The following is a 15,293-nucleotide window of genomic DNA, read 5'->3' as shown; positions in this document are numbered from 1 at the left end:
TGTTTCCTTCTCACATATAGCATAGGCAATAGGGTAGATAGCATTCTCAGGATCTATCCCAACAGCAACCAACAACAAACCCTTGCAATAACCTTTCAAGAATGTTCCATCTAGACAAATCAGAGGCCTACACCCATTTCTGAACCCATCCTTGCAAGCTTTTAAGCAAATGTACACCCTTTCAAACACTCTTTGATCACCTTCCAACTTAGTCTGGATCTTGGCAGTACTACCAGGATTGGTTAGCAGTATTTGCTTGCAATAGTCATCCAGAATTGCATACTGGTCAGCCACAGATCCTTCCAACATCTCTAAGGCAATGTTCTTAGCCCTGTAAAAAGTCCATTTACTAACCCTGGAAAATTTAGTGTTTGACACCATCTCCTTGAAGGCTGTGAAGTGCAAACTTGGGTTTAATCTGAAGCTGTCCAGGAAATGTCTGGCCAGCCTATTGTCAAGGACTATTCCACATGTGTGCTCCTCTACTAGCTTTTTGACTTGAAAAGTTGACTCATCTGAGTTAACCCTAGATGCAAAAATCAGCCACTCACAACCATTACCTTTACACGTGGCCCTCACTCTTCTTTGGTCATTACTAATGTACTTGAAGTCCCTGTCATTAGCAATAAAATGTTCCCTAAGGGCCTTTCTGAAAACTTCAACATTTGCAAAAATCATCCCTTTCTTAAACTGAAAACAAGCCTTGTCACACTGTGGATTATACTCAGGTCTTGAATTTTTCCTAACCTGACCTTCCTCATCATCACTTGCTAAACTTTGCAAGTCATCTTCACTTTCAACTCCATCTCCTTCACACTCATTACCCTCACCACCTTGACTGCAAAAATTAGTGACACTTGACCACCATTTGCTAGGATCTGTTGGCTTGGCTATATTCCTCTCAGCTTGGACATCTTGCTCATATTCCTCCTCATGAAACTCAAAATCTTGTTCATCATTGGCTTGTTGTGTCCCATTTCTGTCTTGGTGTTGTGATGTTGTTGGGTCAATAACATTGGGTTGGTTTACTGGTATGTCAACACTTGGGTGAAATGGATTGGGATGGGGTGGTATTGGGTCTAATGTAGTGGGCTGAGGTGGTGTTGGGTCAATTGTAGTGGGCTGAGGTGGTATTGGGTCAATTGTAGTGGGCTGAGGTGGTATTGGGTCAATTGTAGTTGGCTGAGGTGGTGTTGTGTCAAATGGTTGGGCCTGATGTGGTGTTGGGTCAAATGCAGTGGGAAAGTCTGGTGTTGTGTCAAATGCACATGGAAAGTCTGGTGTTGTGTCAAATCTGGTAGGCTGAGGTGGTGTTGGTTCAAATGTGTTGGACTCATACATCATTGGATCATTTATGGTGGGTTGGTGAATTCTTGGCTCATCTGTAGGGGTTTGGTATATAAGTGGGTCTTCATCTTCTCTAACAGGTTGAGTATCAACTGGAGGTGCATCTTCCCCTGCATCTTGAATCTCAGGGTCTTCCCATTGTGGTCCACAACCATCAAAGATGACATAGTCATCACTACAATATCCTTCATAATCTGACTCTTCTAGGCCATCCTCATCATCCATATCATCATCCTCATCATCCATATCATCATCCATGTCATCATCCTCATCTTCAGAGGAGCTACTTATTTCAACCACCTCAATTCCTTTACCTTTACCCTTACTGCCTCTTCTATCTTTTCCTTTGCCTATGGGTTCTGGTATGCCCACTACATCAGCCACCACATCAGCATCTGGTGGCAATTCCTCAATCACACAATGTTGAAGCTTGGTTGGTAGCTCTGGAACATGAGGCACAGCAGTTGGGTCATTTTTCCATTCCAATTCCAGTGTCATCTCAGGCATGACCAAATAAACATCCATCTCTGTCCACTTCCTCATTTCCATTTTGTATAGGATAGATTGGACATCTCTATCATCCAAAATCATGGAACCATCTCTCAGAGATCTATCTTTGGCCTTATACAGCATACCAAATGGCAATTTGTAACCTAGGGACAACACAAAACCTTCTATGAACACCCTGCTCATCTGCTCCTTATCAATCCTATCAAAGTAATTAACCTTCCCACCCTCATATTTCCTATTACCGAAGGGTGTGAAGAACATGCCCCCATGGTGGATTGCAAGTGTCAAGTAGTCTAAATTACCACCTGTCAAATTCAATTTCAACAAAAAAAATAGGCAGATCACAGGGGAAGCAACTAATTAGCATCTCCCAAACATACCAAACACAAAATTAAGTAAAAAAATTTTGGTCAACTATGGACCCCACATTCAGTAGGTGCACATGCATAAAGTTGCAATAATAGCAACACAAAACCCTAACCATAAGCTTTAAAGATTCTTATTCTAATTCCCACCAACCATTTGCTCGTGTAGTGTGTTGTAACCCACACCCCCAAAAATAGCATTTCTTTATGTCAAATGGAACAGAAGAAAACAAAACCCATCACTATTAACTGAACAACACTACAAAAAAAAAACACCTTTTAATAACAGAGCACACACACTTCCTAATCCCCATCATTTTCTTTTCAAAACCCTATCACACAACAATACTAAAAGTAGGAGAGAACCACTTTCAAAACTGACAAAAGAAATTACTAAAGGAAAACGTACCGTAGTTAGGGGGATCACCTCCATCGTCCCTGTAAAAGGCCATATCGTCGACACTATCCACAACCACTTCAACCTTCGATCGTCTTCAACCTTGGAATGTTGTGTTTTACAGTCGAACCTTCGATCCTCTTCAACCTTGGGTCAATGTGCGTTCGTCTTCAACTCGAACCCTAACTTTCTCTCGACACTCTCAACAAACTTTGGGATTTTTTTGCAAAAAATGGTAACTGCTCTCTTTTCAGAAACTGAGCAGCAATATTTTGTTTTGTTTTTAATTTAAATGTAAAATTTAATTTTAATTATTTTATTTATTCTTTCCTTATTTAGATTATAAATCAGTTTTAATTAAAAGTTCTTTTTTTTAATAATTTAAATTGCCATTATTTGTGTAACAAATTTAATCTTAGGGTTTTATTTTAAGAGGGTGTTTAATGTATGGTGTGAGTGATGTGGCATAAATTTTAATGACATGGCACGACACCTGGCACATTACAATGCAAAAAACGGAGAGGTACCTACGGAAGTTCCAGAGTAGTGACGGAAGGTATTTATACCGCCAAAAATAGGACTTAGGTATTAATCTGCTACTCGGCATAAAACTTAGGTATTTTTGCCGCAAATTACTCTTTATTTTAAGAGGGTGTTTAATGTATGGTGTGAGTGATGTGGCATAAATTTTAATGACATGGCACGACACCTGGCACATTACAATGCAAAAAACGGAGAGGTACCTACGGAAGTTCCAGAGTAGTGACGGAAGGTATTTATACCGCCAAAAATAGGACTTAGGTATTAATCTGCTACTCGGCATAAAACTTAGGTATTTTTGCCGCAAATTACTCTTAAAATAAATGCCACATCACTCTCACCATTTAAAATTAACTCATGCCACATCATCTACCTTAAAACTTAAAATAATAACCTAAAATTAAATAAACCCTTATTAAAACAAAAATAAAAATCTTTAAATTAACACCCATAATAACAATTTAAATTATATAGAAAAAAAACTCTTAATTAAATTTTATAAAAATATAAATCAGACTAACAATAAATAAAACAATTAAAATTAATAAAATTTTACAAAAATAAATTAAAAACAAGGGTAATTACTAATTTTTTCTCCTGAACTTCGACATGTACTAAATCGTGCCCCCTGAACTTTTTTGGTCGTTAAAAATTCCCCTCAAACTATTGAGATTGTTAAATTTAAGGACTTTTGTCTAATTTTAGTAAAAAATTCTAACATGGATGAAAGTTCAAGGAGCGTGATTTAGTACATATCAAAGTTTGAGGGGCATGATTTGTAATATCCGCTAACTCCGAAAGGGTATTTTTGTAATTTTATTTAGCTGAGAGTATTTTTTTTATGTTACATATTTATGGATTTAAATATGTATGGAATTATTTTTATGATGATATAATATGTGATTTTATTGGCATGTGTATAATGCCTAATAGATACATTTGTCTGGATATTATTATATGGGTATATTATTATTATAATTATTATTATTATTATTATTATCGTATGATTATTATTATTATTATTATTAATATCGTATGATTATTATTATTATTATTATTAACAGTTAGTATATGCGATACGTATACACGATTCAACCGAACCGAACGCCTATTTTGGTGGAATGGGAATCGCTCCACTTCGGTTCAATGCGATATTTTGCTTGGGTTTAAACACGATAGAAATTAGGTTTTAAAACTCTATTTTTCGTTCACCCAAAACAGAGAACCAACGAGAGAGAGAGCACGTATACGGCGTATACGATACCGAAAATTTTCGTTTCTTCAAGCGGAGTGAAACCTGGGTGAACGTGGGGGTTTGGGATCACTTATATACGACCTAAGGAAGCTTTTTAACGTGGTATAAGGGGCGGAAGTCGTCGTTTTGAGATTCGCCATTTTTGAAGCTTCAAAGGTGCGGCTTAGTTACGGACTCGAATTCGAACGTGTTTAAGCTTGTTCTTGGGTCAAGGGAGGTTATATTTGAGTGCATGGGACCCTAAGGATTGTTTTTGACGTAAGAAAACGAAGCTTTAACGTCCAAAGCGAAAATCCAAAATTTTGACTCCATTAAAGGCGGTACACCGCCAACGAAGAAGACAACCCCGATCTGCCTTCTCGGACCACTTTTCTTGATCGTTTTGAGGTCCTGAGCATTGTGGAGAGCTTCCCCAATCGAAAGGACGCTTCAAGAGCCATCGGAGACAAAGTTACACTTTACCGGCGACGAAACCGACGAGAACGCCGGCGACTGCGTTCTGACCGTTTTTGAGGTGTTTTTCTTAGATATTTTTGTATATTTTGATTCCTTATTTTATTCTAAGGTGCTTGGTGAAGTTTTATAATTTTCTGAAATTATTTGGAATTATTGTGAATTATTTAGTATAATTCATAGATTAATTATGAAAAATACTTAGATTACTCAGAAAAATCTAAATATATTTTATATGATTAGTTATGAGATATAAACTATTGCAAAATTGGTAGATTCGAATTTCGGTTAATTTTGTATTTTTCATGAATTATTTGTGTTATTTATTAAATTAATTATGAAAAATACTTAGGTTGCTCAGAAAAATCTAGATTAATTTTATTTGATGGACTATGATATATAAACTGTTATAAAATTGGTAGATTGAATTTTCAGGCGATTATGTATTTTTCATGAATTATTGATGTTATTTCTTATTTAAATTATGAAAAATACCTAGGTTGCTTAGAAAATTCAAAGAAAATTATTTATGACTTATTACAGATTATGAAGTGTATTAGAAGAGTTAGATTCGGTTTTTAATCAATTTTGGTATTTTTCATGAATTTACTTAATTAATGCTTAAGTTAAATATGAAAAATAGATAAGTGTTGTTAAAATAGTAAAATGTATTTTTGAAATACCATTTACTGTCTATGATGTCAAAAGGAATAGGTTTTTTTATTTATTAGTTGCTGTAGGTATTTATTATAATTATTGATGATTAATTAACTATTTATTTAGACTTTAATAAGAATAAATGGTTGTTGACCGAGGTTTTCGGCAACCAATAAAATATGAGTATAATAATGAGCTGTACGAAAGCGAGATGAAGACTTTTTACGTGGTTGGGGCGTTAATGAGCCTTAGTCCACGAGCCACTGATATTTATGGATGTCTTTAATACAGATCTTACACTTGGGAGAATGTTTCTCTCTTTAATACAAGGAATGTTCTTGGTGAGCTTTTTTCTCTGTTTGCTCTTAAGCAGCCAAGATTTTTCCGACCCCATTAAATGAGCTTTGAGGGGGTATTTATAGTGTTTTAGTGGGGCAATCCCTATAATTGTACTTACACATGTGTCTGTAAGTATCCATAAAGTTGGGCATTTCCGATGAATATACCATGGGTGATGCATGGTCAAATCCCTAGGTGCTGTAGGGTTTTTATGGAGAATGTCCTTTTTGTCTTATGATTGACGTGACTCTTCGCAGAGTAGCCGTCGCTAGACTTAAATGATCATTACTGTAGCGCTGCTGTTTGGGGGATGTGCCGTCAGACTTTATTGCGTGCACAGTCCCAACACGCTTCCTCCCATGCGGCATTAAATGCGACTTGATGTCTCGGGAGAGACCTGACACGTCCCGGAGTGCCTTTGAGCTATGCTCGCTTCCGGGAGTACCTTGTACTCCGGGTGTATCTTCCGGGACCCATGCGAATAACGCTTCCTGGTGTCATTTAAAGACTTAGCAGTTCTTCTCAGGTAATTTGATCCACGTGTCCCCTCCTGACTGGTCCACGTATATTGGGCGATTTTAGGAGCAACATTTACCCCCCAAGCCTTGTTTACTTAGTAAAAATAAACCAAGGCTTGTCCAAGTGTCTCCAGTTGACTCCTCGGTCTTACGATACGACGTGGGGCGCGTGAAGGTGTGCCTAATAATGGCATTAAATGCAGTGATTCACTTTTGCAGAGGTCGATTCGTTTCACGCCCCCTGATTGATGCGGCGCATTGATGGGGTCAGGCGGATACTCAAACGTTTGCACCGCCTTAATGGCGGATTGATCTGGCCCGTTGATCTGTTGGGAATTCGAATCGTGTGCTTCCCCAACCGTACGATTGGTAGGTGAAGACGCCTGTTCCTCATGCATTTTTGCCTATAAAAGCCACCACCTTTCCTTCATTTCGGTTACTTTCCATTCCTTACCATTTTTGCTTGAATTTCTCAGAGAGAAAATTTCCTCAAAGTAGCACAAACCGTCTTAACACTTGAACATTTTCTGTAATCTTCCAGTGTTCGATTTCGCCAGTGCTTCTCAACTCTCTCTCAACCATACCCAGTACCCCCAGTTCAACAATCATCTGTAAGTTTTTCGCATCTTTAGACACTAGCATGCTTACATTTATTTTGTTTGTTTTCTGGGTTCGTACTCAGAGATTTCTGGAGTGCGAGTGTTTGAGCTCTTTGGGTTCTGCTCTTACGTTTCACTGTATTAGTTGTAGTCGTGCAGTTTTGTTTGAAGGAGGCCGTGCATCCTTTCGTTTAGCATTTGCTTAGGGCATAGGAAGACTTTTTCTTTTCCTTTTTGCAAAACCACTTTTACTGTGATTTTACTGCACCCGACACTTGTTCAGGGATTCTCTTTTGAGTTTCCCAGGTGACACGTGTCCGGAGGGGGCCTCTTTCCAGCGGTTAGGGGACCCCCACTCCCTTTTTTTTTCTGGTTTAGGGTTTGATATGGGGCCTAACTGCTGGGTTTTTTCTTTCCGTTTTTCTCAGAGCATATCATGTCTGCTTCTGGCTCAAAGTCCTCGAAGAAGAAGGGGAAGAGTATTGCCACCCTGGAGGAGGTTTCTCTGGGACCTGTTGCCCAGGAAGGGTACAAGTCCCGCGCCACCGGGCCGGGAGGCGGCCGAGCTTCGATCGACCCTGACCTGCCCTCACCAGCTGGAGAACATCATTAACGTAGCTGGAATCAAACCCTCTACCTCAGGGACCTTCCACCGGCCTCCCCGTGATTCGGAGACACCCAACCTCAACTATGATGGTTTCGGGGCTTGGAGTCAGACCCATCTGATGGCCGGTGCTATGCTCCCGCTCCAGGACTATTTTGTTGATTTTCTTGTATTTGTCGGCCTTGCGCCATACCAACTTATTCCTCAAGCATACCGCCTGCTCTCAGGCTTATTTATTTTTTATGCCGCACGCGGCTGGGGGTCTCCCAGCCCGGCGGAGATTTTATATTTTTACGAACTTGTATCCGTCCCCAAGAAAGGGGACAAACTTAAAGACGGTTTTTATGGGTTCCGGATCCACCCTGCTAACGAAGGGGTGGTTCCGTATAATAGGCAGACTCATGTTAAGGAGTACCGCCACCGATTTTTCTTCTCCTCCGGCTTTAGGGCCGTGGACCATCCGGAGTTGCTCACGGAGTGGGTGCGGATCCCACCTTACCAGCGGACGCTCACCACTCAGGCGTTCCTTCGAAGGGCCCAAGCCTTCGCCTCTTACGACCATGCCGATCTTGACGTCGGGGGCTTGGTCACCACGGAGAATTGTAGAAAGGCCAAACTTATCCTTTCTCACCAATCCGTGGATGACTCCAACCTTTCCAAGGTTATCTGCCCTAACGTGAGGGCGCCAGTCGCGGAGAAGGCCTTCCGGGATGAGCTTATTGCTGCGGCAGAGAAGAAGTACCAAGATTATCTCTACCGGAAGGCCCAGGAGAAGGCGTATTCCAGTGCCCAGGCTGCCTCGGGGAGAGGGCTCCGTGTGGGGAGCCCGGTGGTGCGGAGGAGCCAAGCCATCGGCGGGAAGTCCGAGGCAAAATTTTTTGACAAGATTCTTCAAGAAGAGATTGGAGGTCCTTCCGCCGGGGGACCTCTTCGTCTTGAAGGTTCTTCCGAGAACCAGACTTCCCGGCCTCAGCCTTCAGTCCCCGAACCAAACTCGGGCGCTCCGGGTGCTAGCACTTCTGGTGCTGGTGGTAAGTCTCCTTTGATAATTCAATATGTCCCTTCTGTTGATGAATATACCAGTCGTAGGCCCATAGGGTTCGACGAGCGTCTCCGTAGGTTTAAGATGCCGTCGACCCGGTGGGGGGATCATTTGAAGGATTTTTATTTTACAAACTTAGGAGATTACCTAGGTCGGTCCCGGATGGGCCCTGGCCCTCCGGAACCTATTCCCTTAAGTCCGTCGGCTTACATAGCATCCAGCTGGTTTCGGCCCTCGGACAGTTATCTTGGAGATGATGCTGCCAGCATTAAAGTTCAGGACTTTGCTAGGGCCGAACTAGGGAGTCCGGGTAGGAGTAGTTTATTTGCTGCACCTCTTTGTAAGTAGTTTCTCACGGACTTTTAACACTTGCTTGTTTTATTGGAACAGGTACCTCCATGGATGCCATCCTGGGACGGCTGGCTGGGGTCCATACTCCGGTGGCTCCTCCGGCTTTCACCCCCTCTCCTCCGGCCCCTTCCTTGAAGGTTTCTTCCGGCGCTCCTCCCGAAACCATCGACTTGGTGGATGACGAGGAGGTGCTTCCGGGAGAAGGCCAGGGGAAAGGGTGGGACTTCTCGGAGGAAGCCGCCGAGGGTGCTGGAGACCCTCAAGCTCTCCCAGTGGTAGCAGAGGAGGACGAGGAGGAGTCTGAAGTGGCTCTGATCCGCAAGCGCAAGGGCAAGATGATTGCCCAAGACGAGCCGAAGAGGCCTCGGAGGGCCGACACTCCCGCTCATGGCCTAGACGGCGGGGTGTCTCCAATGGAGGAAAATCCTGCTCCTCCTCGCATTGAGCTTACCCCGATTCCGGGGGATGAGGCAAGGCAGGAGCTGCGCATAGCCAAGCACAACTACGCTATGGACGTGTACTCCCGGGGATATGCCGATGTGGAGGCCCTTAGGAGACTTCTGCGAGCGGAGGTTGAGGCGAGCATTAACCATCCGGACTATCATGATCCGTGGAACCTCAACCTGGATCCTTTGGCAGACTGGTTCCGTCCCCCCCTAGGGCCCACTCTGGCTCCTTTTGCCGCGGAAATGACCGGTGAGTTCGCCTCCCAGCTTACACGCTGTGCGCCCAAGCGGTTTGCCACTTGCGCTTCCCTGAACTCTATCTTCCAAGTCCAGGACCTCAGCCATTCCCTCACAGTGGTAAGTACTTTGCAATTTCTTACGTTTCCTTTTTGGTATTTGTATTTTGTTTTCTTCCTTTGAGGAATTTTTCCTTACATCCCGTTATGGCTCAGCTTGCAGCTGAGGCTGGTCGCCTCTCCAAGAATATCATAAGCCATGGCTTCGCTCTGTCCGATTTTGGGGACATGAACGACGTCAAGAAGGTCCTCCAAGACCTTACTGCGGAGAGGCAGATCTACCAGGAGGCCGCCGAGCGCCAGGAGGCAGCGGCCAAGGCTAAGGAAGAGAGGGCCAAGGCCAGGGAGGAGGAGGCCATCCGGAGGGAGGCTCAGGCGGAGGACATGATCCAGGCCGAGGCCCAGCGGAGAGGCAGGATGGAGGCCCATCATCAGGAGGAGTTAAGGGCTCAAACCGAGGCTGCCGAGAAGGCTAGGCGGGACCTTCGGGAGGCCAGGGAGGCTTTGGACGAAATGGCCGCCAAGGTGAGGTCTCTAGAGGAGACTCACCAGTCGGATATTGAATCCAAGGCCGCTCTGGCTGCGGAGTTGAAGGAGCTTCGGGACTATAAAGATCAGTCTATTAGGAAGGCCAAGAGGGCCGAGCTCCTTTCTCCCGTCTCCTGTGCCCGGTGCCCGAAGCGCTTTGATGATGGTGTCTACATGGCTTGGGCCACCAACGATCAGAGCATCAAGCTTTCTTTCTATCCCAAACCCGAGGACATGATTGCCAAATTTCGGGAGAAGAAGAAGAGACTTGATGCTGAGCTTGAGGCACGGATCGGACCTCGTCTTCCGCCACGGGCTGACTGAGCTGCCCTATTATTGACCCAGATTGTACCCGTTCTTTTCATAACTCTTTTTTTTCTCTTTGTACATATTTGCTGCTGCCTTAGAACAGTTTACTTACAGGCGGCAGCCTTTATTTAAAGGGGAGACAATTTAAGGCCTGTCCCCGGGCCATTTATATGTGTATGACCTAACCTTCGGGTTAGGATATTTTATTATATATATATATATTTTTTTTTATATATATATGTGCGATCTTTTTTCCACACTTTATATATTTCAACCTGTCCTTTGGCTCAGGATTTCATACTTACGCCTTTTATTTTTGCGCATGTTTTTGACCTGCCCTTTGGGTCAGGATATTTTTCTTAGCTTAACCTGGCCTTTGGGTCAGGATGTTTTACTTAGCTTGACCTGGCCTTTGGGTCAAGATGTTTTACTTAGCTTGACCTGCCCTTTGGGTCAGGATATTTTACTTAGCTTGACCTGCCCTTTGGGTCAGGATATTTTACTTAGCTTGTTTTTTGTTTGTCCGTGCGGTATACCCTAGTACCCCCCTGAGTGGCATAGAAACTTTATTTTTAAGGCACTCAGTTTTATTTAACATAGAGGAGGCATACATTTGGACGGTACAAACCCTTTGAACAAAAGCTAAGTTTAATTCGCTACTGGTAGTATTTTCTGAGGTGATCAGCATTCCAGGCTCTTGGGACAGTAGTTCCGTCCATTCTTTTCAGTTTGTAAGTGCCAGAGCCGATTTCGTCCTCGATTTCATATGGTCCTTCCCAATTTGGTCCAAGTACCCCCACTCCGGGTTCTTGGGTGGCTGGGAAGACCCTTCTTAGGACCATGTCACCGATAGCGAGTTTTCTGTTTTTAACCTTGGAGTTAAAATACTTGGTCACCTTCTTTTGATAAGCAGCCATCCGTATTTGGGACTCATCCCGGAGTTCTTCGACTTGATCCAGAGCTTCTTGGAGCAGGGCCTGATTGGTGGCCGGATCATAAGTCGTTCTCCTGTGGGATGGGAATAATGTTTCCACCGGGACCATTGCTTCACAACCGTATGCCATTGAGAACGGCGAGTGACCGGTTGTGGTTCTGGGGGTCGTCCGGTAGGCCCACAATACCCTTGGCAATTCTTCGTGCCGCTTATTTTTACAAGCCAGCAGCTTCTTTTTCAAGGTGACCTTTAGGATTTTATTGACTGCCTCCGCCTGGCCGTTTGTTTGAGGCCGGGCTACCGCGGAGAAGCTTTTCACTACTCCGTGTCGGTTGCAGAAGTCAGTAAATTCCTCGCAATCAAATTGCTTTCCATTGTCTGAGACTATTTTGTGAGGTAAGCCGTATCGACACACTATGTTTTTGACGACAAAGTCCAACGCCTTCTTAGCGGTTATTGTCTTCATAGGCTCAGCCTCTGTCCATTTGGTGAAGTAGTCTACTGCTACTATTGCATACTTTACTCCTCCTTTTCCCGTAGGTAGAGACCCGATGAGATCTATGCCCCAGACCGCGAAGGGCCAGGGGCTTGTCATCAGCGTGATCTCATTTGGAGGAGCTCTCGGTATGTTCGCGTACCTTTGGCACAAGTCACACTTTTGGACATAGTCTATACAATCTTTTTTCATTGTTGGCCAGAAGTATCCCTGCCTCAATATTTTCTTTGAGAGGCTGGGTCCTCCCGTATGATCTCCACAGAACCCTTCGTGGACCTCCAGCATGATTTGTCTAGCTTCGTGGTCCGATACACACCTTAAATAAGGCATGCTGAGTCCTCTCCGGTAGAGAATTTGGTCCATCATTACATAACGATGAGCCTGATACTGAATCTTTCGAGACAGTGCCCTCTCTTGGGGCAACTCACCTGTGGTTATGTATTTTATGATGGGGACCATCCAGCTGGGTTCTTGCCCAACCGTTTGTGTGGTCTCTTTTACTTTGATGCTTGGCTCTGCCAAGCGTTCCACGGGTACTACCCCCAGTTCTTCGATCTCACTATCCGAGGCTAACTTAGCCAGACAGTCCGCATGAGCGTTCTTTTCTCGGGGGATTCTTTCTATTTTATAGTCCGTGAACTCGTGGAGCAGTTCTCGGACTATTGCTACGTACGCGGCCATCCTTTCGCCGCGGGTTTGGTATTCTCCGGATACTTGGTTTACGACCAGCTGGGAATCACTGTAGATTTCCACCCTCTTGGATCCTACAGCTTTAGCCAATTTTAGCCCTGCTATTAGGGCCTCATATTCGGCTTCATTGTTCGAAGCTGTAAAGTTAAATCGGAGTGCTGCCTGGAGCCGCAACCCAGTGGGTGATATCATAGCTACTCCGGCTCCCGAACCGTTTTCGTTTGAAGCTCCATCCACGAATACTCTCCAAGTGGGAATGGGTGGCTCCGGGGTATTGGCTGTTGCCTCGGCTTCATTACATTCGGTGATGAAGTCTGCCAAGGCTTGGCCTTTTACAGAAATCCGGGGCACGTAATGTAAGTCAAACTGACTCAGTTCCATTGCCCATTTGAGGAGTCTTCCGGAGGCTTCAGGTTTCTGGAGGACTTGCCGGAGTGGATGATTGGTCAAAACTCTGATTGGATGGGCTTGGAAGTATGGTCTCAACTTCCGTGATGCCATCAGGAGGCAGAATACTAGCTTTTCGATGACCGGGTACCTTGTCTCGGCCCCTATCATGCGTTTACTAACATAGTACACGGGATGCTGGATCTTTTCTTCCTCCCGGACCAATGCAGCACTGACCGCATGTTCGGAGACCGCCAAGTAAAGGAACAAGTCTTCTCCAAGGACGGGCTTTGATAGGATAGGAGGTTTTGCCATATGGTCTTTTAACCTTTTGAATGCCTCCTCGCATTCGTCCGTCCATTCGAACTTTTGGCATTTCTTCAGTATGTTGAAGAAGGGTATGCACTTGTCCGTGGATCGTGAGATAAAACGGCTCAACGCGGCCACCTTTCCGGTCAAACTTTGCACGTCCTTATGTTTCCTGGGGGATGGCATGTCCAAGAGAGCTTGAATTTTCTCCGGGTTCGCCTCAATCCCTCTCTGGCTGACTATGAAGCCCAGGAATTTTCCCGACTTGACTCCGAAGGTACACTTCTTCGGATTGAGCTTCATGCCGTATCTCCGGACGACTTCGAAACATTCTTCTAAGTCGTCTGCATGGCTATTGCATGCTTTGGATTTGACGAGCATGTCGTCTACATATACTTCCATGTTTCGTCCCAGGAGGCTTTTGAACATCCGGTTAACCATTCTTTGATAGGTTGCTCCGGCGTTTTCGATCCGAAAGGCATGACTAGGTAACAAGATACCCCCTTATCGGTCCCCGAAGCTAGTGCACTCACAGTCCGCCGTATGCATCTTTATTTGATTGTACCCGGCATAGGCATCCATGAAAGATAGCGCTTTAAATCCGGAGGTGGCGTCCACCATCCGGTCAATCCCGGGCAGCGGAAAGCAGTCCTTTGGGCAGGCTTTGTTTAGATCTGTGAAATCTATGCAAACCCGCCAAGTCCCGTTCGGCTTGGGCACCAGGACCGGATTGGCTAGCCATTCCGGATAGTATACGTCGCGGATCATGCTGTTGGACAAAAGTTTATCCACCTCTTTCTCTAAGGCCTCGGCTTTCGCCGAGTCGAGCGGGCGTCTCTTTTGTTGTATAGGGGGCATGTCCGGATTGACGTTGAGGACATGGGTGATGACATGAGGGCTGATGCCGGTCATGTCCTCTTGGCGCCATGCAAAGACATCAATGGCGCCCTTCAGTGTTTTTATTATTTTATCCTTTTCCTCCGGATCTAGGCCTCTCCCTATCCGAAGTACTTTGGTGGAGTCGTCGTCGCACACTGGTATCTCTTCGACGTCCTCCATTGGTTCTACGATCCTTTCGGATCCTATACGAGGATCCAACTCGTCTTCTTCAGCCTTCTCTACTTCAGGGGGCCCCCGGACCATGAGCACTGGCAAGTGGGTGGCAACGTTGTAACATTGCCTGGCCTCTCCTTGGTTTCCCCTCACCGTTCCGACTCCGGCTTCCTGGGTAGGAAATTTTAGGCATAGGTGTCGGATAGAAGTTATTGCACCGAAGTCGACGAGGGCCGGTCGGCCTAAGATTGCGTTGTAGGCTGTTGGACAGTCTACCACCACGAAGGTGCAATACTTAAACGTGCTCTGTGGAGTGTCCGGCACAGGTAACTGGGAGCCTGACTTTTCCCATCGGGATTAGAGTTGTCCCGTTAAACCCTGTGAGCTGCGATCCGCTAGGAGAGAGGTCCCGGTCGGTCAACCCTATCGCAGTGAAGGCCTCCTTGAAGAGCAAGTTCACGGAGCTTCCATTATCAATCAGGACCCTGGCCACCACTTTATTTGCAATGGGGGTCTCTATGACCAGCGGGTCGTGATGAGGAAAACGCACCGTCTTGGCGTCTTCTTCCGTGAACGTTATGGGTTGGTCCATTAGCCGAGGCCTTTGAGATGGGAGTTGATTGACCTCCCACACTTCACTGTGCCTTGCGGCCTCGGCATATCTCTTTCGCTCCTTCCGAGTGTTTCCTCCGATATGGGGACCTCCGGAGATCATGGCTACCCGTCCATTAGGCCGGGGCGGTAGTCCGGGTATATGCTGGGTGTCACTGCGGAGCGCGGAGGCAATACTCCCGCCGTACCCCCGGTGTCCCCGAAGGCATGCCCCCGCCACCGCCCCGGTTAAGGTGGGGTAACCTATTTTTGATCC

This window comes from Cannabis sativa, chromosome 7 (assembly GCF_029168945.1).
Source record: "Cannabis sativa cultivar Pink pepper isolate KNU-18-1 chromosome 7, ASM2916894v1, whole genome shotgun sequence".
Classification (NCBI taxonomy): domain Eukaryota; kingdom Viridiplantae; phylum Streptophyta; class Magnoliopsida; order Rosales; family Cannabaceae; genus Cannabis; species Cannabis sativa.
Note: the sequence above shows the minus strand (reverse complement) of the source record.